Here is a 22,902-nt window from a genome sequence, read left to right as displayed (position 1 = left end):
TACTTACGTATCAAAATCCAATATAAGATAATGATGAAAATAATAAAATATACAGAAAAAGATAATGATAATAACGATAATATATCGGAACTCAAACAAATTTATACTAGCAACGCAAAGGTTGAGTTTTAGTAAAAGTAAAAGAAGCCTGTAAAGTTACGGTAAATTAAACACAAAAAAAGTTTATAGGCGTATGCATACAAAAGCAGATGTATTAGTAAATTATACTTCTAAATAAAATAAAAATTTAACCTAAATTAAGTCAATATTTTTATTACAAATCAACTTTATAATTTAAAAACAATATAATCAGACAGGATTATGCGGCATACTTTAAAATATTAAATTTTAAATTATTTATTAAACTGTAAATAAAACATTATCAGCTATATTATATGTATGTATTTTTGCAACTCATTTTTATAAAAACACATCTATGTAGATTTTGTATAACTTGAGATACGCCTTTTAACTTTTAAAAGAATAACTTTAATAGTAAATATAGTTGTATGAATTTCGTTAGCATTCAAACCGTTAGCTTGCTTTCTCTGTATATATCTCTTTATCTCTATCTTTAGAACACTAATCGATATTTGCGAAACCTAAAATAAATCGACGTGGTAAAATTACTTTCAAAATCGCATTCATTATAGTCGCTTTTGTGCGTTACGAAACTTGGTATTTAACTTGGTTTTTGATTGATAATGCTTCATTAATTTTCAAATCAAGATAACTAACTTTGAGACGATGCATCATAGCTTCAAATTGGCGTCGAACGAGTAATATTATTTCTGAATATAATATATAATTATATAATATATATTATATTAAAAAAGAATATGTAATAATAAACCGAAATAATTCGGTTTCTTAGTTTATTTATTTATTTCGTAAAGAAAAGTTTTGTTATATCAAAAACAAACGATTTATAAATTACGAGAGAACGTTGATATATTATATAATATCACTATGGATGGCCAAACTTCTTGCCAATATATGCCACATCAATCTGAAGAACCGCAATAATTTTTTTCTCGAGGTAATCAACACCAATTAATTAAAAAAATGTTTATTATAAATTATATACGTATAAATATATTTTGTAGAGATGCATATATACGTATTTTTAACAACAATTTATATATCAAATTTCTTAAACGAGTTCAGGGATCAGTTGTACCGAAAATCAAAATAAGTCGGCAAGCAACTTTTCTTAAGGTGCTTAAGAATTCTATATTATGACAAAAATTCAATTTTTAGTCGTTAAAACAACGCAAATACTAGCCTTAACTATATTACAAATATTATAAACGCTTGTACGGAGGGCCGATCGATTTATAATACTTAGCTTGTTTTGAAGCAAAAAACTATTTTTATGAGATATATAATTTTTTAGCCAATATTATGTTATAAAGAGATATATATTAAAGAGCCGCCATTTAAAAATTGTTTTAAATATATTTAGTCATATTTGTATATATTTATAACATTTCCAACATATGATTATATTCATCGATCATTGTCACATTTTCTTAAATTAAATTATTGCTACATAAAGTCTTAATTGCCATATATGCATATTATTTGTTTTTTATTAATGACTTTATTTCAAGTTTTTGAGAATAATTTATTAATTCTGCCATCGCATGCGATATGACACAATATATTGACATTTCAAATTGGAAAGCCCGTAATAATTTGAAGGCAGACTTCGTTTGAGCATTGTCTCTCCAGAATTCTGGATGAGTGTCTCAGTCGTTTATTTACCGTCGACGTCGTTTCTTCATTGTTTTGGGCGCCTAATATAAATTCAATTATTAAATATACTATATAAGACGAGAGTGGCTTTGTGTAGGGGTGTGCCTTTGTTCTGGCGGCTTAGTCTTAGGCGTTATCGCTGGAAATGTTCGAGTGGAAAATGGTCGGTAGGGTGGTTGGTGGTGGATAGGTGCTACGCGATCATCCCGTTTCTTATCCTTCGGTGACAACTTTAATTAGTTACCTGTGAGACCTCTTTAAGTTTACCTGCTAGAAAGCTGAGATTTTAATTAGCGGCCCTTTTTGTAAGCTACGGTTGCGGCGTTTGGCGAAAAAATCCCATGTCGACAACCTTTGGTTTTTTTCTTATAAAAATCGCATATAAAACTAATATATGACAATAAAAATAATATTTAAATGATTGTTCCAAAATAAATAGTGTTGATAATCTTTCTTATTTAATTTAAAAATATTTTACATATACATATAAATATATATTATATATTTTACAAATTTTGTCCAAATTTATAAAGTCGAAAACGGATTGTAATTACATCAAAACATTTGTAATAAAAACTATATTTTTTTATTAACTCGTTATTAAGAGGCGTATTTTTAGAGTTTCTTTTTTTGGTCTCTGGTGTCAACGAAATATGTATGCATCTCCTTTTGAACGAGTTCAATTGAAACACAATATGTATATAAATAATTATGAATTGAGTATTTTATCATGTACTAAAACGTTTCATATGAAATTGCTGATTTTCTTAGTAAAATATAAAACGCTATATTTTTTTACTAAAATTTGCTTCAGCAAATATTAAAAATATAATTTAATTTGTAACAATTTCTGAGAATTAATTTGAAACAAAAGTATTTTCCGAAATGATTATATCCATGACCAACTATAACAAAAAACTGTATATGTTGAAAAAAAACACTTATAGCATCATTAAAAATATAAATCAATATTAATCTCACATTTGTAAAAAATAAAGTATTAGCTAATGTAATCAATTATAATAATACACACCTTTATTTATTAGTGTCGCGTCGATAAATTACATATAATGATATTGGCTATAAAAGTTTTATATTCTCAATATATCCACATCGACGCGTCGTATTTTTTTAGTATGGCAAATATATAAATATCCAATCCACATATCACATCACGTTGTATAATATAAGCGATTTTTAACGATAATAACGCAAATTGACTTGTGCGTTTTTTACGATGAAAAAAATAAAATAAATTATAACGAGCGATAAAGCATGACTTTTATTATTTTAAAACCTTCGGCCAACCTTCAGACCGTTTTTGTTGTAGTAAATCATTCCCATTGTTTGGTGGCTTTAATAGCTCCCACGGCAATCATATTGTGTGGGAAACAAGCTTTGGATCTGATTGTGTGTTTTGAAACTAATATGGAATTAAATAAATAAGTTTTAAAAAAAGAAAAGCTCAACAAAAGTGAGCGTAATCGTGTTGTCTTTATTTTTGCTTTATTTAAAAAATGTTTTTCAAAAAAGTGCTAGAGTTGACTACTTTGATTAAAGTCGTAGAGTTAAACGGTTCCCAGAGGTGTAATCTCGGAGCATGTACGCTCCTGGAAAATGTTCGAGTTAATTAAAAAAACGGCTCGGGGGCAGATGTTTGAGCGCGACTGGCTTTTCGCACTGGTACCTAGCCGAAAACATCGCGAAGGAATCCTACAAGAATAATTATTCTCGGCGTGTAAAGTCGTCCGTTGTAATTAGGTGTAATAAATTTCACTTACAGAGCCGAGTATGGCTTCATTGCTCAAAGGGTTATGCGCGAATAAATGACCTGTATTAAATTTAAATTAATAAACAACAATGGATAAATCGTTTCCTATTAATTTTATATAAATAAATTTATAGCATAAAATAGCATTTCAAAAAGGATGGCTCAGAAAAATCGAAACGATAATTGAATATATCCAGAACAGTTCCCTTAAATGTAACTTAAGCTCCACTTTATCGTAAATATAACTTTATAAAGCCAATCATGCAAAAATTATTGCTCAATTGCAACTAAATGTAACACAGCAAAATGTGTTATTCGCATACATTAAAAACGTAAAATGTAATCAGATTCTCTAATATTTTTTCGTGTCTAAAAAAAAACAGAAGATTAACCAAACAGCTCATTTTCCTTTCTGTAAAGTTAACAATAAAAAAAATTACCCAATTTTCACTTAATTCTAATGATGTGTAATACCATAGAAATATAATAACGTGAACCATCCGTTAGATGCAACACAACAAGAATATGTAAAAAAAGTTTTATTAAAAATCAGTTCATGTAATTAGTTACGTCAAATGAGCTTATAAGTAGCACTATAGAAAAAGCTATAAAACGATAAAAAAATACTGCTCGGCAGCTATCTTAAACATCAATCAAACTTTTTAAGCTTTCAAATGCACTTATAATAAAATATTTTAGTATATAATATGTAAATATAATGGGAATGACATTTATTTTCAAGTTAAATATTAAGATGAAAAATGTATTCACTGTCCAATTTTTAACTTAATTTTTCGATCACAACTAATAATACCAATAATATATATAAAACCTATAGCGAGAAAATATTTAATAAACTATATTTTAAGTATTTCTGCTCAGCGCATATAGTTTATTCGTGTATATATATTTACATATATATGTATGTACACATATCAGCCCTTATTATTTTACAAATATTTCAACCATTCACTTCAACGCGTGGTTTGTCTTATTTTGTTCTGACGATAATTATCGTCGATGTTGAAGGAGATTTAAGTCAAGAATTGTACAAGTTAAAGTATATATTATGAAGGACTTTTTGAAGAGATTCATTAATATAAGTATATAATTATAAGTTAAAGTAATCCTGATTGACTTTTATTTATATTATATTATAAATATTTATTATTATAATTCTAAGGTACATTAATGTCTTTTCTAACACAATTTTTGTTTCATAATTTACTATTCCATATTTTTTTTAATGTCTTCAATATAAATAAAAGTACAAAAACAATGCATATTATAAAAGCGATTTGTATTTAAGTATTTTATAATCATAAATATTCATCGAGACATAATGATACTTAAAATACCGATACATTATTAATCGTTAACAGTTGTGTAAAAACGACACTGTTTACTAATTAGAAGTAAAAGTCATTTAAACTCTTTCTGTGAGATACCTACATTACAAACAATCAAATTAAATATATTTTAGGGTTATTGTATTATATTTTTTTACGTCAAATTAGTCAAATATGTACATATACAGTATATCTATAAACAACGGTAAAAATATATAATTAAAATTTGTAAGTGTACATTTTATTGTAGATAATTAAATAAGTATCAGAAAGAAACTGTATATTTTTGAAATATTGCATTTCATTGTAGCTAGAAAATACTTTTATAATCTAACCATTTTCATAGCTTATACTTTATAAAAGTAAAAACCGCTTATTGATCTAATTAATATTAAATTTTAGATAAAATGTCTTTACATATACAATGAATAGACTAATTGAACCGATCAATCATTTTAAATAAAGAATATTTAAGAGAGTTCAACAAAAAATCCATCCTGAAGTAATTTTATTTATATTAAATAAATAATATATACACAAAATAAGTAATTATCAACTTTTGTATTAACAATAATTTTATCTTAATACGATGATTAAATTATTGATTGGCAATATTTCAAAAAAATACTTTCACGTATAATTATTTGCAATCCGATCATTCTGAATAATCTATTGTATAGATTATCATTACAGCCCTGTTTTATCTAGTTCTATTTTTTTCTTATGCTCCGACTCCGATTTTAGCAATTTAATAAAATCAACCTTTTTTGCCAGCGTTTACAATTGATTCAAATAAAAACAATAACAGCAATTTTTAAATTTAAAAAAAATAATTTAACATTTAATAGTTGCCTTAAATAACCATTTGTTTGCTATAATTTTTTCAAAATTCATAATAATTATTCTTTCTTCTTTATATGGCACACATTTAAAAAGTTTTAATTTTCAACTAAAAAATATTAAAATTACGGGCAAAAAAGTTTTGTTAGTATGACCAAAATTTTTTTTTCTTCCTTAGTAAGTAATATTTTCTTTGTGTATTATTTTTATTCTTACTTGTAATATATATTTTGTGTATTGTAATAATTCTAATTATTATTTTTTGACCATCGTAATGCATTGGGGTAACCTGTAAGGGCACGATGATCTTAATTAATTTAAAATAAATAAAATATATCTAGAAATAAAGTATGTGTAAATATTAAATAATTCGATTTACTTTTTATCTACGTTCCTTTGACTCAATCATTAAAAAATAACAGGGGCGGTCCGATGAGCAGGTTTTTTTTGCTATATGGTTAAAGTTTCTTAGATTTGGATGACTTATTGAGATCTCCATCAGTGATTCACTCTTTATCTCTTTTCTACTGACAGTAGTTCAGTGTGGCATATACATATAGTCCGTAGGGATCGTATAGTGATTATGATTGGACCGTATTATAACTCGCATTTGAATATAAAAATATTCTTTAAATCTCTATAAAATCACTTAAAAACTGTCACTAAAAAAATATTAAATTCTTGTGTGCGATATCTTTATTATTTCAACAAGTCAATTTTAGAATTAAAATAAAAACGATTGCATTAAAAAGCTCTAAATGTATAAATGTTTTTACTATTCTGCACATTGTTATTTTCTATTACTGATTTTAAATACTGAAAATAACTATTCATAGTAAGAAATAATTAATTTAGAATTTAACTGACAAATTTAGGTTCTGGCAATAGGACTTATCCTAAAAATATTTACAATAAACAATATATTATGTAGGTATATAAATATTACAATTTATATAAACAAGCAATGATGATTTTAATTTTAAAAAGCTTACGATTAAGTTACTTTTTTATTTGTATTTAATAATTGATTTATTTTAGTAAGCTTTACAGAACAAAATCCGTACAAAACGTGAAATGATATGAAAATTATGTAATTGATAACATAGCACTCAAATCCAATTTAATATTTTAATACCCAGTTCAACACATTGGTTTTTATTAAATCCACTAGAAAGCGGAATAGTGTGGGTTTTAATTGATCTCTTATAAGTTGGCCTATATATTATTGGTTGAAAGTTCTACCGTTGATAGGAAACCAACTAATAAATTACCCAGAGACGACTTATAGCTAGATAGCAATTTGACTAATCATTGAGCACAAAGTCTTAAATTAAAATTTATTTTATATTGATTATACATCTAGCAAAAGAGCTCTTGCATTTTTATGTAACGTTTATTTTTTTATAAAAATAAACGTTACATAAAAATGCAAGCGATAGCGAAATTGTCACTTATCAAATGGAAAAAATATTTTGTGCATGAAAACAGAACAAATATGTGTTACAACCTTTTTGTTTATTTTTGAAAATACTGGACATGTCCTATTTTGATGAAATCTTATATGAAAATAATAAATTTCATCTATGCTTATTTATTGAATATACAATAAAGATGGACTTTTTTTTATTAATAATAATATTTCTTATCTCTATACTGCGTTTTATAATTTTAGTCGAATGTTTTATACGAGTCTAAGCATTTCAAGGGTTTCAATTGGGACGCTAGACTTCGTTAAATATATAGTAGACCAAGAAATTGGATGGGGCGTTTCAGAGTTTCGTTATAACAATAAATCTGGAAGACTAGAAATATATACAGACAGGGATCCTGAATGGTATAAAACTCTGCATAGAAAACGAACTGCATCATAAGTTAAAAAATATAAATGTCATTAAATAAATAAATATATTTTATTTTAATTACTTTTATTAAAAAAAAATTGTCAACAAATAACGATAATTAAATGGTACTTTAATTGAAATACCTTATTTTGTATATTGTTTTCTTTACAACGGACAACAGTATAAATCATATATTTTTCACACATTAATATGAAATCTTCATCTACCTCAAAACACAACGATATTGAAGGAGGTGTGACTCAAACTGAAACTTATATTCACAGATAATCAGAACCATAGAAAATTTCAAGTTTGAGTAAAGATAATTTTATAGAACAAAATTAAAGCAACAAAAATAAAGTTAGCTCAGCCCTAAATATAAATCACTAATTAAATATGTAACAAAAAACTTTTACCAATATTTTTATTTTTCAACCATCATCAAAGTACAGAGCGGAAAATATATGTACACCTCTTCACTAAGCTCTCTTTTCGAGAAAAGTGATTTTATTAGTAATCGGTAAATATTTTCATTTACGAAAATTAATTTGAAATGTCAATTATATAATAATACGTATGCTTATGCATTAAAAATAATCACTTTATCATTATATTATTTAATTAGCTACAGTCAGTGACATCCCTTATATAACATTAGGGATATTTAAAATAAATCTTGGTTTTAACGCTATTTGCACAGGCAGATTAAAACTGCTTTTTTTTACTTCGTCACGACATATAAAATAATTGTTTTAGGAAACAATTATAATTGTATTTAATATAAAATAATATAAATGCTTAATGCAAGTATATATTTACCTTATTTTGAAATAGGCACTAATCTACCTGTTATAATTCACTTTTTGTGCGATTACTTGTCCGATCTAACGACAAGCTCGAATCGTAAACGATGCATTAAGATCAAGACTACCCGAGAAGCTGACCCCAGCATCATAGGTCAAAACGTCGAGAAGAGAGAAGAGGAAAAAAGCGAGCTCCTGGTAGTGCGGCCAACCTCCATTTATAGTGCACAGTTAAAAAATAGCATAATGAATATAAAATTACTTTGTCTGTCAAAATATCTAAAAAAGTAGTTAAAAAAAATTGGATTTATTTTTGTCCTTGTCTAAATTTTGTATTTGCACGTAATATTAAAATTGGTTACCAAGATTTGTTAAACCTCTGTCGTTGATTGCTTTGTCCTGTAGGAATATTTATGTATTACTAAGGCAAAAGCTGTTTCTGATGTACGTTGTGTATATTTTAGTGTAACCATTATCCTTGTCGGTGCTAAGTTTATAGTAATATTAATTTACTATTTTTTTCAATATTTTACAACAGACAAAGATGTTTTGGTAATTTTTATTCATTATGCTATTTTTAACTATGCACTATAAATGGAGGTTAACCCCACTACCTCGAACTCGCTTTTTTCCTTTTCTCTCTTTATATGCCATACTTTGTAAAAGTATAAATGTATTTGGTTATCATTTTTTGTAAGGCAGTAATGTCTTTAATAATAATAAATAAATACAGGTTTAGAACGTGTTATAAATGGCATTTTCCGGGGTAAAAGACATTCCGGCATCTGGGGGAATCTGCGACGTGTCTTTCTCTGGAATGAATTGTCTACCAACAAACAATGATTGACTATTGTGCCGCGGCCCATTGTAGCCCGGTGTAATTAAAGTACCTCGACGCTCCGCGCAGTTTGGGCCCAATTTCGCAGAGTTGCTTTGCGCAATCTGCAACTTCTGCACGAGAACTAATTGCGTTATTATGCGAACAAAGCAGTAGCCCGCGGAGAGCATTTGCATGCGCTAATCCATTAGCCAAAGACGAAAACCAACCCTATCCCGCTATGATGCGAATGCTCTCTTTTGTTATTTCTCGGTGGTGCCATTTCCCATTTCGATTTATGTGCATGCTAAAAGGTGCTTTCAAGGACATATGACGTAATCGACCTACAAAACTGTATAATAAATATTCTAAAAAAAAGATAAAAAAGCTAGTAAAATAACTTTTATTCAGAAGGCAACACCGCCGTTTCTAATTGAATCCAAATGAAGTGGCATAGTTTCAATTTCAATTCATTCAACGAGTTTCCTATACATTAATCCTGAAATGAATCGCCAACTTCTTTCTGTTTATAGAAATAAACAAGTCTGTTTTACTGATGCAATCATGAAAAAAAAAAAATGAAAGTCTTTATGCGTTTGCCGATTGATGTATTGTACTTCATAAATATTGTCGAGAAATGTCTTGTACTGTTTAAAGTTTATCGAAATATTTGGCTTTTGTAAACTGCGCATACATAAAGGAAGATTTTGTAGACGTTACATATAGTTTGAAGTATTGCTTAGTAAAATCTAATTACGTAACTTATGAAGATACATCTCTTGATTATAATATCCTAAAAAATAAAGTCAAAAGTATTAAAATCTGAAACTTTATTCTGTAAACAAACTTTTAACATGATAAACTTTAAATAAAATTTGAGCATATAAGTGGAATATATTAGTCTTTCTTTTTCAAAGGACTTATAATTCAACGAAATTTAATGCCTTTTACGAAAACATGTCCTCATACCAAATTGTAAAATACACTTTTTACAAGCAGCGGTTGCCTTACGCCAATTATCTTAATAAAAGTTAAAGATATTATCAATAAATATCGGTATTTTTAAAATTATTATTGCATTTATTTTTATAGTATCATATGTGTTTTGCAGTTTCTAGACCATCGTATCTTACCTGCTTATCCATTTTTCGTGAATGCTTGTATTGACAAAAACTACCTTTGAATAACGTTGTTCTTTTCTATAATTTCATTTCTTTCTATATGTTTTTATACATTCATCCAGAGATGAGGGTGTGCGGACCGCATGCCCTTATCTCTCACTCACTCTCATCACTTAACACGCGAGCGAGCGAAAGGGAAAGTATCTCATCGCACGCGCCTGATGTACAGATACATATATATTAACTGTATTTTTTTCATATTTTTTTATTATTCCTCTAATAATTTGATTTAATAATATGTTTTTATGAGTTTTAATATACTCGCAGTGGTTTAGTTAAATGTATTGAAGTATTTATTTAGGGTATCAATTAATTAAAGTGGTTTAAGACTAGTGATAATATAAGTTCTAATCAGACGAGAAGGTAGCATGAACTTGAATATCGTTTGCATTTGATAGTTTTTTTTAAATATAATATCTAATATATCTGATGCACCGCGTGTAGAATAATACGTAGTTGAGCTTTAGAGCTTCCAAGTTTATATTATATTTTATTATAAATTCGCGTTAGGTTCTACCATTTTTGTTTGTCGCTTTGCAGTTACAATTGCGATGTTTTTAGTTAAAGTCTCCCGCCGCTAACGTCGGCCTGTTATAATTAAAAAGTTTATGTAAGTCTATAGCTGTGTATACGAAATGAATTATAATCGAGCCCTTAGCATAAATTTTCACTTATATCGTTGTTTCTTCTAAGCTAATTTAATTATTTTGTCGCGGTAATTTGTAATAATTTATAACATCAAGATTTCATCACCAGCTCCATTAAGACGATCGTTTCAAAATGATTTATAATTATCAAAATTTGTTTTTATCGACGCTTTTAAGTGAGTTTTAAATAATAAAACTATACCAATGTATTAATTTAAAAAAAAAATAATAAGTTCAAGCTGTCTCTTTCGAAGACCGTTTGCGTTCCAAGCCAAATTTTTGTCAAAAATTGCGGTTGGCTCAATCAATAAGGATTAGGCTTTAGGGATTCCCACATTTACTGCGTGGAAGAACGATTTCTTTAAATTTTCTAGACCCCCGCTAGCTTCAGCGAATTTTATTTTATTAATATCACATTTCGGAGTATTTTTTTTTAATGTTAGTTTTCTTTGGGTATCCTCCGTAACTGGTATGGTGGTTAACCCCGCAGTTGTTGCAGACTGAATTTTCCATTTTTCTGCCATGTGGGCAATCTAACTATCTAACAAAATTTAACGCAATTTTTCTTACAATGCCTGTTTGTATATAAAAATTTATTTGCAAAAACATTTTATATTTTTCATATAACTGTGCATATATAAAATCGCTAATTTAAGTCCTAATTGCTATTAATTTTTTTATTTTTTATTATTAAAATAATAAATAAAAGCACTTGTGAAAAATGTCTAATATATGTAACCCCAAATCCATAAGATTCAGAATCTATAAAATATTTTTGTAACAAAAATTCGTTCGAAGTACACAGAAAATAGGTTATATTAATACCAAAATATCAGAATTTTTATTGAATCAATACCGGTGCTCAGTATAAAAATATTGAAAGCCATGCATATAATCACATAATACATCGGCTGAGAGCAACGCAATTTGTTTTTTTTTTATAAATGATCTTTAAACTAAAGTTGTTTCAGCTTTAGTGATACAATTGTACTATTCTTATATTGGGTCTTCAGAGCATCCTATATTTTAGTGTATATGTATAAAATTCAAAGCTCTAATATTTATTTTATAACTATTTATTATAAAACATTTTTTTAGCTCTTGTTATGAATTTAACAATTTTAGGGTCACATTTTAATTAATACTTTCAGACAGTTGTGCGGTTGAAGTTACATGTAGCAAAATATAAATAAAACAATTCTTTCCGATGACACATTTATCTCATATTTTACTTTTTGTTGGTACTGCCGCCTTTGATATTAAAGACCTCATATGTTTATATATTATATACATATATACATATATAAAATAACGACAGACCTAAAAGTATGAGTATCGTATCCAAACGCTCTTGTCATAAACAAACAAAGGCGGCATGTTATCATGCCAGGGTTTGATTCTTGCTGACAGTGAAAAATGCAAAAACATAAACGAACATACATACATATATAAACAGGCTGGAAAAGCTGACCGCAATGTTGTGTTGTGTTGTTTTTACGCACATTCTCATGCAAATTTACCGTATATTAAAATATATTCTAATCAGTATTTACAAAGCATGACAATGTGCATGTTTCGAGCTACAACCTATAATATTTTTACACTTTACAAGACAGTGGTGAAACTTTGTTTTTTTATTTTTTTAATATTTATTTAACGTTCTGTAGTTCAATATTTATAATATATTACAATCAGAATATGTAAAAAATAATACTGTGAAATAATCAATACGAACTTTTAATAAATAAAGGTGATCATTAATATGCTATACAAAAAATATATACGAGTTATTATACAAATATGTATTTTTCTTAATACTAGGATAATTGGATATATATTTATATATGTATATATATTTATTTAATTTAAATTAACAGCATCATGACATTCGTGATCTAATAGATTACCCCAATAAGTCACGAAGGTAAAAAAAGCAATACAAAGTATTTGTCCCTTAGATTAAAAAATAATACACAAATAAAAAGTTAAAAATAAAAATAATATAATATTTAAATTATTTAATACGAACTGGACCAGCTCCTCGTAGCTGACATTAAATCTTCTATTTTGCAAACTCGTCCATTAAGCCATAGACTGATGCGAACACCCATAAAATATTATACAAATTTTACAAGGTTTGATATTCGGGTTAATTTTTTTTATATTCCCGAGATTCGAGACAGCGAAAAATCTGAAAATTTCCGGGATTAAATTCTTGGATTGTCTCGACGAAGAATCCTTATTCGCTACTATTTTTTTTATATAAATGTATTTGTAAACTATATATATATATGTGTATATGTATGCATGTTTTAACAATCTTTTGATATGATAACGTACGTAAAATAATCATAATTTTATTGTCAAAATATAAATCAAAAATATATATAAAAATTACAAATATATATACGCATTCAAAAATGGATCCCTTTGGGTGGCCCTTACGCCACTTAGTTCTGCCACTGTTGATAGATAGACATGACTAGCGGGCGTGTAACTTTGTTAAAAATTCCCAAATAGTACTGCCTCCAAAGACGTTTTCGATTGAATAATAAACGCAAAACGCACGCTCGGGCTATTCCACGTTTTGCAAATTGCCAAAAATCAATTCGAATTCGTGAAACAATGTAAAGGGATAGAGATAGAGAGTTTTCGATGGAAATTGTAAAGGTAGTATCTGGTATAGAATTTTGGCGAAAATCTCACGACCCGATAAGATCGCGTGTCGAACTGTGCGTGACTGGTCTTTGGTTCGTTTTTATTGTCCCAGTTAGTGGGATATTCCCGGGACGAACGACCGCCCACAGTTAAACGCCTTAACGAGCCGAGCTGTTTATGGTTTTATTTATTTATTGCAAATTGATTGGTGGTAAACGTGTTGGGCAATTCCGTGCCTCGTCTCTTATATCTTTCTATGTGTGTAAGAGGAAATTCTATGGTAGGGATGCTAGAAATAAAGGCCAAGTAATTTAAATTAAGGTTCCCAATCTTAATACATTTAAATCGAGACCTATCAATGGTAAATTTTTCGTCTCTATCAAATCGTATATTAACCATTAGTCTATTTTATATTTTCTAAACTGCATTCAAGAATCCTGATTTCATTTAGGCATACTTTTTATTGCGAGTTTCCGAAGAGCAGTTTAAATATGTAAGTAGGAGATTAGAAGATTCGTTACGATGATGTCAAGGCATACCAAAAGGGGGGGAGGGACAAATTCCCGGGGCCCGTTCTCCTTGAGGGGCCCAACTCTGGAAAAAATCAGAGCAATAATATATTTATAAAAAAAAGTAAAAACGACCTTAAATAATAAATCTGAACTAAACTACAGTTGTTTAAAATGTACATATATACAGATGTATTTCAGGAATAAGTTTCTTTAGCCTTTTTTTATACATATTATATAATAAATAAAAAGAGCGTAGCATTGCCTTTAAAATCACCCACTTTCAAGAATAACTTTCACAATAAATATTATTCAGATTGTAGTTTTTTGACACGGCTTCGTTTGTGTTAAAATTTGTTTGCAAATTATTGTTGACTATATTGCTTTTTAAACGTTTAAAAAATATTAGACATGAGTGAAAATATTCAACGAATGTAAATTAGTAGCAGTAAAATTAAATATTCGATCTGAAAATTCAGATCAAATACCTAAAGAAGAAGGGAGTATTGGTCAAAGTATATTCAAACCAAATTTTGGTGAATAGGAGAGCGCAAAAACAAATATCACTACTCCAATTATCACGAGCTTTGCGACGACGACGACACGGTTTTATTGCTTTTGTCGTGAATTTTTGTCTTCTGAGAAGTTTTTGCGCTCTCCTATTTGGCAAATCCACACAATACGGATCAAATATTTATGTGTATTAAATTTGTTCTAAACATTATTAGCTATTGTATAAACAATAAATTCGATAAAAGTATGTATTTAAAATTTTACTAAATAATTTAATCGCAGCTGATCTGATATGACGAAAAATCTGAAATGACGTCCCTGATCAAAAGTATTTATTAATCGATTAAGCATTTTCTTTTTGCCGCCTTCGTTAAGCAATAATTCGCACAGCATTGTATTATGAGCATTGTATTAAAAACATAAAAGTTTTTAATGAATAAATGCGAATTGAATGTTTATTGGCAGTGCAAATAATTGCGAACCCTAGCTACAACCTAGTAGAATCTACATTTTCTAAATGTATGTGGGCAATGTTAGTGTGTTCATTACAAAGAGCAAACAAAACTTATTGTTATGGATATTATAAATCATTTTTGACAAAAAATATCAGTTAAGTTTTTTTGGCCTAAGGGAACTTCAAGTATTTTTTTATATCGAACGTTTACTTTCTTGGTATGCTGTATTTGCCAGTTATTAAAAATATTTTTATATTTATTATTTGTGTTTACAAACAAATACTTTTGCATTTTTATGAAACGTACATTTCTCTTTTGTAACCCTAATGTATCGCAGCATATTTCCGGATAATATTAAATTACACCATATACATTCCTATACGGCAAGTGTGTGTGTACAACTCGAATTGCGAATTTCGACTAAAAATGCGGTACGCCTACGCCCTTTCGTATTTGGTTTTGCGAATTTAGCAATATATGAAATTTTCATCAACAATGGGGTGGTTGGTTTTCTCGACCCCGTTTTTGTTGGCATTGTCGATTGCAATATGGTCCTGTTTCGATGCAAAGTTTGCGGCTGTGCGTTGTTTTTGTTGCCCGGGAAATTGCCTTATTCTCAACATCCTAAGGCAGTTTCCGCAGCGAGTCATTACGTGTCGATTGTAAGCAATATTCGCATACAAACGGCTTTTCTACTGACTCAACCGGTCGTCGTTCGAATACCATAAACGCAAAAGTGGAATATTCCGATTTCATGTAGCCAGCGTTCGAGGGACTTTAAATAAATAAGTAGAGAAATGCAAACGTATACTTGTTTAATAATTTCCATTTATAGCTTAAAAAGACGCATTGAATCTCTGTATATTTCGATGAAATAACGTATAATAAATAAACTCGTATTTTTATTTCAACATTTTAATATTACTTCTATATTTACTCTTTCCTCGTGTTCGAACAATGATAAATATCGGTAGCCTTTTTTGATTGTTTATTTCTAAGTAAATATTATTTTTAATTATAATTTGCATGCATACATACGGACCCTGCCATAACAATAGGGTTGAGCTACCTTTCAATTGTACATAATTAAAAAATATATAAAATATTCAGGTGTAATTCTAATAAATTTTCGCTTTTTGCGTATCGATTAAATAAAACTTATTTACATTATTGTTAACTTCAGAGAAAATGACCGAAGTGTTTAGATGTGTGGTTATATTTTTTTTATTATCCTAGTTAATAATTTCTATTAACATAAATATGTTATAAATGTCTAAAGCTGTATTAATTTAAGTCAAGTAAGTAATAATCAAATAATAAATATTGAATGGATTCGAAAGAAATAAATTATTTTCGTCACATTGTCAGAAACACGTTAAAAAGGCTTAGTGAATGTAGTTCGCTTAATTCCAAAACAGAAACTCGATGAAAATAAACAACAACTGCCCACAAATACGTGGTTTTGCATCGCAGGTCGCTTACAGAAGTCTTCAGAGCTGAGGCTTTGAGTAACAAATAACAATAGACACTTGAAGATTGGACGAAAGTTATTCAGTCCGACTAATCTAACATTAAGATAATTTTTAGTTATTACTTATATAATTAATACATATACTGTTTAATAAAAAAGTATATCTAGTCAATTGCGACATAAACACCAAATACTGGTATTCTAGTATTCCAACCATTTTTTGTAAATATTACCGGTTTTTACAAAATTCAAATATCGGTATTTCGCTATAAATTATAACTTATTTTTTATGTAGTGCGGAAACATCATATTTTTTGTTACCAAACTGTATAATATATCATCAAGTACCCAAAAAGTATTTATGATCTTCTACAATTGTATTATTTTTAATCTTTTTGCCTACCAGAAGAGTGTAAAGTAAAAATGGGTACATCTTTACAGAAAATAAAAGTGCATAATTGGCTGCGCAACCAGTAAAAATATCCAGCAATTGTTATGAACTTTCTTCATTTTGTACTGGGGTGGTTAATAACTTATTTTACAAAGTTTTATTATATAATTAAATATTTTATAATTTAGAATAATTTTAAAATATTTTATTTTTTAATTTTATTTTTAAAAGATTCGTGCTTTCTTTCTGTATTAAACTTTTTTGAGTTTAAAAAGTTGCGTGTTACAGTGTTGTGCACCTTGAACATTTTACAATACAAATAAGAATAAAATTGCCGCATGAAAATAATAACATTTTCTGGGTTTTTCCTACTGAACTTTTGTTTTTTTCTATGTATTTTTAAGGGGTGTGTTTTATTTTCCATGTATTTTAAGGGGTGTGATTTTGCATTTAGTAAAACGCAGGTGGAAACTCGTAAGAATTTTATTGTATTATATTACATTTATTGCGGCTACTGTGATGGGCAATTATCGTTCTCTTCGAGCAGTGGTGGAGAAGCTGGCGCAGGGATGATGACCATGCCAGATCCTCAGGGGTCTTGTAGGTGTCAGTGACGGTGTCTATATGTAGATTCCTCTTGTTCTAGAGTAAGAGGTCGTATCATCGCGTCTGTTGGTGGGGATGCGTCTGCCTGGCGGAGCGAATCTTTGAGTCTCTGCCAGTGCCTTCGAGTGTATGCTGGAGTCTCAGGTCGACCAGCCTTATGTATTCAGGGCTGCAAAGCTTGCTGACCAATCACAATTATTCAGTGATCATCCAGCAAATCGTTGCACTCACGCCAAGTATACGCCTTTAAAAAGAGACATTTGCTTGATGGATATTTTCGAGGTCGAATGTGTTTTTTGTACTAATAAGCACATTTATATTTATTATTTTGTTTTTTCTAAATTTATTTATTTTACCTAATTTTTATTTTTTATCTTATCAAAGTTTTAGAAAAAATCTGCTGCTTGTACTCTGGTAATGAATTATTAAAATATTTGTATTTTACAAATGTGGTATTGAAAGCTCAAGATGTAAGCATTATAATCAAAACTGTTAAGAGTAAAAAACACTGTATCAAAAAATAATTAAAAAATCTTTGTTCACCTATAAGACATTATTTGATAGTATAACTAATAAATTATAAAAAAAAAAAAATTTACTCTGATTGTTATCTATGAAGTACTCTTAAATCAGTATTTTTAAAACATTTATAAAATAGTTTGCGGAACATTTCCTTTGAAAAGTCAGCATTCAGAAAAAGTAAAATTGATATATTATCTCGCAATAAAAATAATATCCATGCATATCTTATATATACATATATTATTTTACATAGTGATACATATGTATATATTCACTTATTATAACAATACTCATGATGAGCAATTCATCAATCGGTCTGAATGCTGAGGCGTAATTATCAAGTTGCGCGATAGTTGGATGTTTGTTTATGAACTTTGTAGAAAGCAAAAAATTTAAAGTGATTAATTACGAGCTTTTCTTGCAGATGTGAGTTACCTTAAATGTTATAAATGTAATATTTTATATATAATATTATGCAGCTTTTTCACAACTATTATTGATTTTACATTTAACCATTTTAATGTAGGTAATCTACTGTATATAAATAAATCGCTAAATTTATCGTATCCATGCCAATCAATTTTTAATTTTATTGTATTATTGTTTAGTTTGGGCTATTAGAGTTATAAACCATATTAACAAAAATACCTCGTCGATTATTAAGTATTAAATTAAAAATTAAATAAAATAGCAATGGCAAAAAATAAGGGATCACAAATAAAAAAATATATAAATAAATTTGTGTTGAAATTTAAAAAAAATGAAAGGGTAAATCTAGTTTACAATTCTATATGGAAAATAAATAAATTGTTTAAAATTAAAAAAACTTATATTTCACTGTTAAGAACAAAAAAAATATGAGATGCTAATTAGTGCTTTTTCGACGTCCTATACGTTGAAACAAAATTACATCCACGCATGAGAAAGTCACACGTATGATTCAAGGTACACTTCCTTTTATAATAACAGTGAATCCACATTTGAGCAAATACCTTGAAATAGTTCTCTGTGGGTGTATATATTTTATTGAAGAATAAGAGGAGCAACTGTGAATACAATTTGAGTATCATGACGCGTGTATTACCAACGACCACTCAAGTAACTCGAGAAAAACTGTCAAGGCTGTTTGAGAAACTAATGCTACTTTCTTTCTGAAGAAATAACTAATTACAAACTTTTCGAACGCTTTTTGAAAGTTTGGTTGACTTGACCCAGATTTTGATTTCTGAGGATTTTGTTAACATATTGAGATATAAGTATATGAGGCGGTGACGGCGACACGGACGAAAATCATGTTGTCGGTTCACTAGGACCTGCTAACATACATGTAAATAATTATAAAAAAAACTTAATACGTACTGTAGAAAAAGCGACTGGTCTGAAGTATTGTTTTGAAAGTTATATATTTTTTATGTTTTATAAACTGTGATTGAATAAATTACGTATAATTTAACGTGAGTATACATATATTCGCATTTAAAATTAGACGTTGTGGGATTTTGCGCCATGTAGTTCGGTCACTAGGTAATCCACTGTTCTACAAATAAACACATAACCACTACGTAGGTAAATAATAACATATTCTCATTGCAAAGTCAGTTTCTTACATTGTAAACAATTTACACAAACGTTTGATACGAACACAAGGAAATTGATTCCCAACTACGTACGTACAAGTCCGCAGCGGCCTATTGACGAAGATAAATATCGAAACGTTCCTCGAAATAGATTTCAATCATCTACTTGTTTTTCCGCCCCGAAACACGAACCGAACAAAGGCTGCCACCGCCGGTGGTGGTTGCAATCAAAACTTTGAATATTCTATTTATTCCGAGTAGTACTGATTTGTTTCGGCGCTTTATACGCGACGCCTCTCGAACGCTCTTGGAAAACTTTTCCCAGCTTCTAAATTCGGCTCGGCTGATATAATAAACATTAATAATATCTGAAAACGGTCGTAGCGATTTTTTACATCGCCTATTATACACACCTGAACCTAATAAAATTTAACGTCGATTCAACTGCAGGAAAGTTTCGAATGGTTCTGCCGCGAGCTTTCGTAGCGTCGTTATGTCCGTGAAAGAAACTTTGGAAAACATATTTTTTGCCGAACTCTACCGTAATTGGGCTTATTATAATAATATGTATATATTTTATTTTTACGTACAAATATAAAACTAAAATAAATAGCTAATAAATAATTAAAAGCTATAGAAAATAGAATACATTTGGAACAAACAAATTTAAATACGAAAAAAAATTGTTAGAAACGGAAAATTATAAATAAATTTTAATTGCATAATCAAATAACCATTTATGTGTAATTGTTATCAACAATGTATGTATGTACATACACACATGATTTATTCATTAAAACATTAATATCTTTATACATAGTTTATGAAATTACTACTATGGTTGATAAATTGATCAGTCTTAAAATATTCATAGAATAACGGATAAACGACCCACCTTAGATTAAACTAATGTAATTTTTATAAAGTTGTATATAAGAATGAATTAATTTTAGTCATATTATATGGATTTTAAAGTTCACAATCAATATTAAATCTTGTTATGAAACCAAAATAAGATAGAAAACATGGCGAAAAAATATTATTTCGCCTTTTCTCCGTGAGATTGGGATGATCACCCGTCTCAATATATTTTTGAAAGCAAAAATCTTTTTCTACTATGAATCAAAGGATTAACAGAATATTTATGAAGTGCCGTCATTGTCAACTCTCGCGGATTATAAAATTGACAGAACCATAAAATTTTGAATGAAAATTGTATAATCTTCTATTTATGAATCACACAATTGTACATGCAGAATTTGCTTTTTTTATATTTGCAAAAGTAAAGAATAAATATTTTTTGTTACTTCTAAATCGATAATAAATAATAATTATCTAATTAAATAATTTATGTTGTATAATTGGTATCAAAATTGCATTGGAGTACTAACAATAAATCTGTTCACATCTCTTACTAGAAAGCTAACCATCAACCGATGGATAACGAGCGATCAAAGCTAACGATCATAAATCACTGACGATAAATAATAAAAATATACTTAAATGCCGTTTTTTGTGTACGACCGTCCCCCGAGTATGGAGTGTGTATTTTTGCATATACTAAATTTTTTTATTAAACGATAATTTTTTTAAAATAAAACTTACATTGTGAAACAATACTTTCGGACTCATAAATAGGGATTTCCTGTCTCGACACCACTCTCACTACCCACTTAATCTTTAAAAAAAACTTTTGCATCTCGAAAACTGTGAGATATTTATTTCATATGGACTAATCAAATATTATATTGAAATTTAAATAGCCGGGTACAGGTTAATCGGTTACTTTTAAAACGTGCAGATGCCCGGTTTCTGATCTACTCGGGTCGGAAGTCTGTGCCAAGAATTGCATATGAAGGAAGTCTGTGTCAAGTCTTGGCAACCAAGAATTGAAATATTACTAATGAAAAATGATAATGACATTTCAATATGGAACCGACCTGACAATTTCAATAAGATTTGATATACATTTTAGCTATCGTCACTTCAAGTCCCATGGGACTTTATTCGCGTATACCGTGTATCGAATTCATTTCGGAAGTATTTAAAAGTAATAAATTCGCGAAAGTCCTCCGCGATTTTCTCGCCTTTCCTATTAGCGTCTTTCGGAGTAAATCATATCCCTTGAGAATTAAACGCCTTCACACGGCGAAGCAATTTATAGCATCGGCTCTGCCTTTGTACTTTCGTCCTTATAAATCATTACTCGGCTTTTTCGGCTATCGTGATACATAATGGAAAACTGGAATATAAAACGCAACTGATATATTACCGTTTCGCCGCTCAAACTTTAATCTCGATAATTTGAACTAACAGCTGTTGAACCACCGAGTTATGGAAAGGGCTGACGATAACGACAGGCCCTGCATAGATTTAACCGATGCGAATAAGATGGATAACGCTTTTTCGTACTTTTTGGGGATTTAAATATTCAACTGGTGGCGCTTGAGCTCCGGCGGATAATGCTAAACTTCTCTTAATGCCGGAAAGAGATAAAAAATGTCGAGAGTGGAATAAGGAAGGAAATTCCGATACATAATGTAATAATATTTTTTTGTAACAATTTATTTCCTCTTGAAAAAATAAATGTCTCAGAACCATTGTAAAAATAAATACATACATAATACAATCACAATACTTCTTGCAAACATCACAAAATCTTACACTGTTGAATAAATATAAGGTGTTCAGAATATTAAAATCAAACTCATTAAACGTATGTTTCGAAATAATCGACTATAAAGTTATTTAAATGTTTTAAAATATTAAGGGCAGACTAAACTCATGATTTTAATTTACTATTCGTCAAGGTTGGGTCATTGAGTGGTTGAGAGTATGGTAAATTGCCTTGATTATTGTTCTACGCCCATCTGGCATATTGTAACAGCAGTGCAAGATTATTTATATAAACCTTCTGATCAACCATGTGAAACACATGTGTCCTGCGATGGGTTGTAATTAACTTTAAGCTCTGTTCAGAAACCATAGTCTATACAAGTATTTTAACTTTTAAGATTTTAAGTATTTTTAGAGATCGTACGAACTCAGTAAGTACAATTTGGAGATCTGAAATTGAAATTATTGATGATGTTATCGGGAGCAAGTCTGGAACGAAAGTTATTGACTTTGGCGCTGTGTATCCGTTTTTATACACGTGTCGATTCTGAGAAAGGATTAGTGCTCGCCCACATTT

Source organism: Plectrocnemia conspersa, unplaced genomic scaffold, assembly GCF_051122295.1.
Source record: "Plectrocnemia conspersa isolate PC_06_02 unplaced genomic scaffold, ASM5112229v1 ptg000011l, whole genome shotgun sequence".
Lineage (NCBI taxonomy): Eukaryota > Metazoa > Arthropoda > Insecta > Trichoptera > Polycentropodidae > Plectrocnemia > Plectrocnemia conspersa.
Note: the sequence above shows the minus strand (reverse complement) of the source record.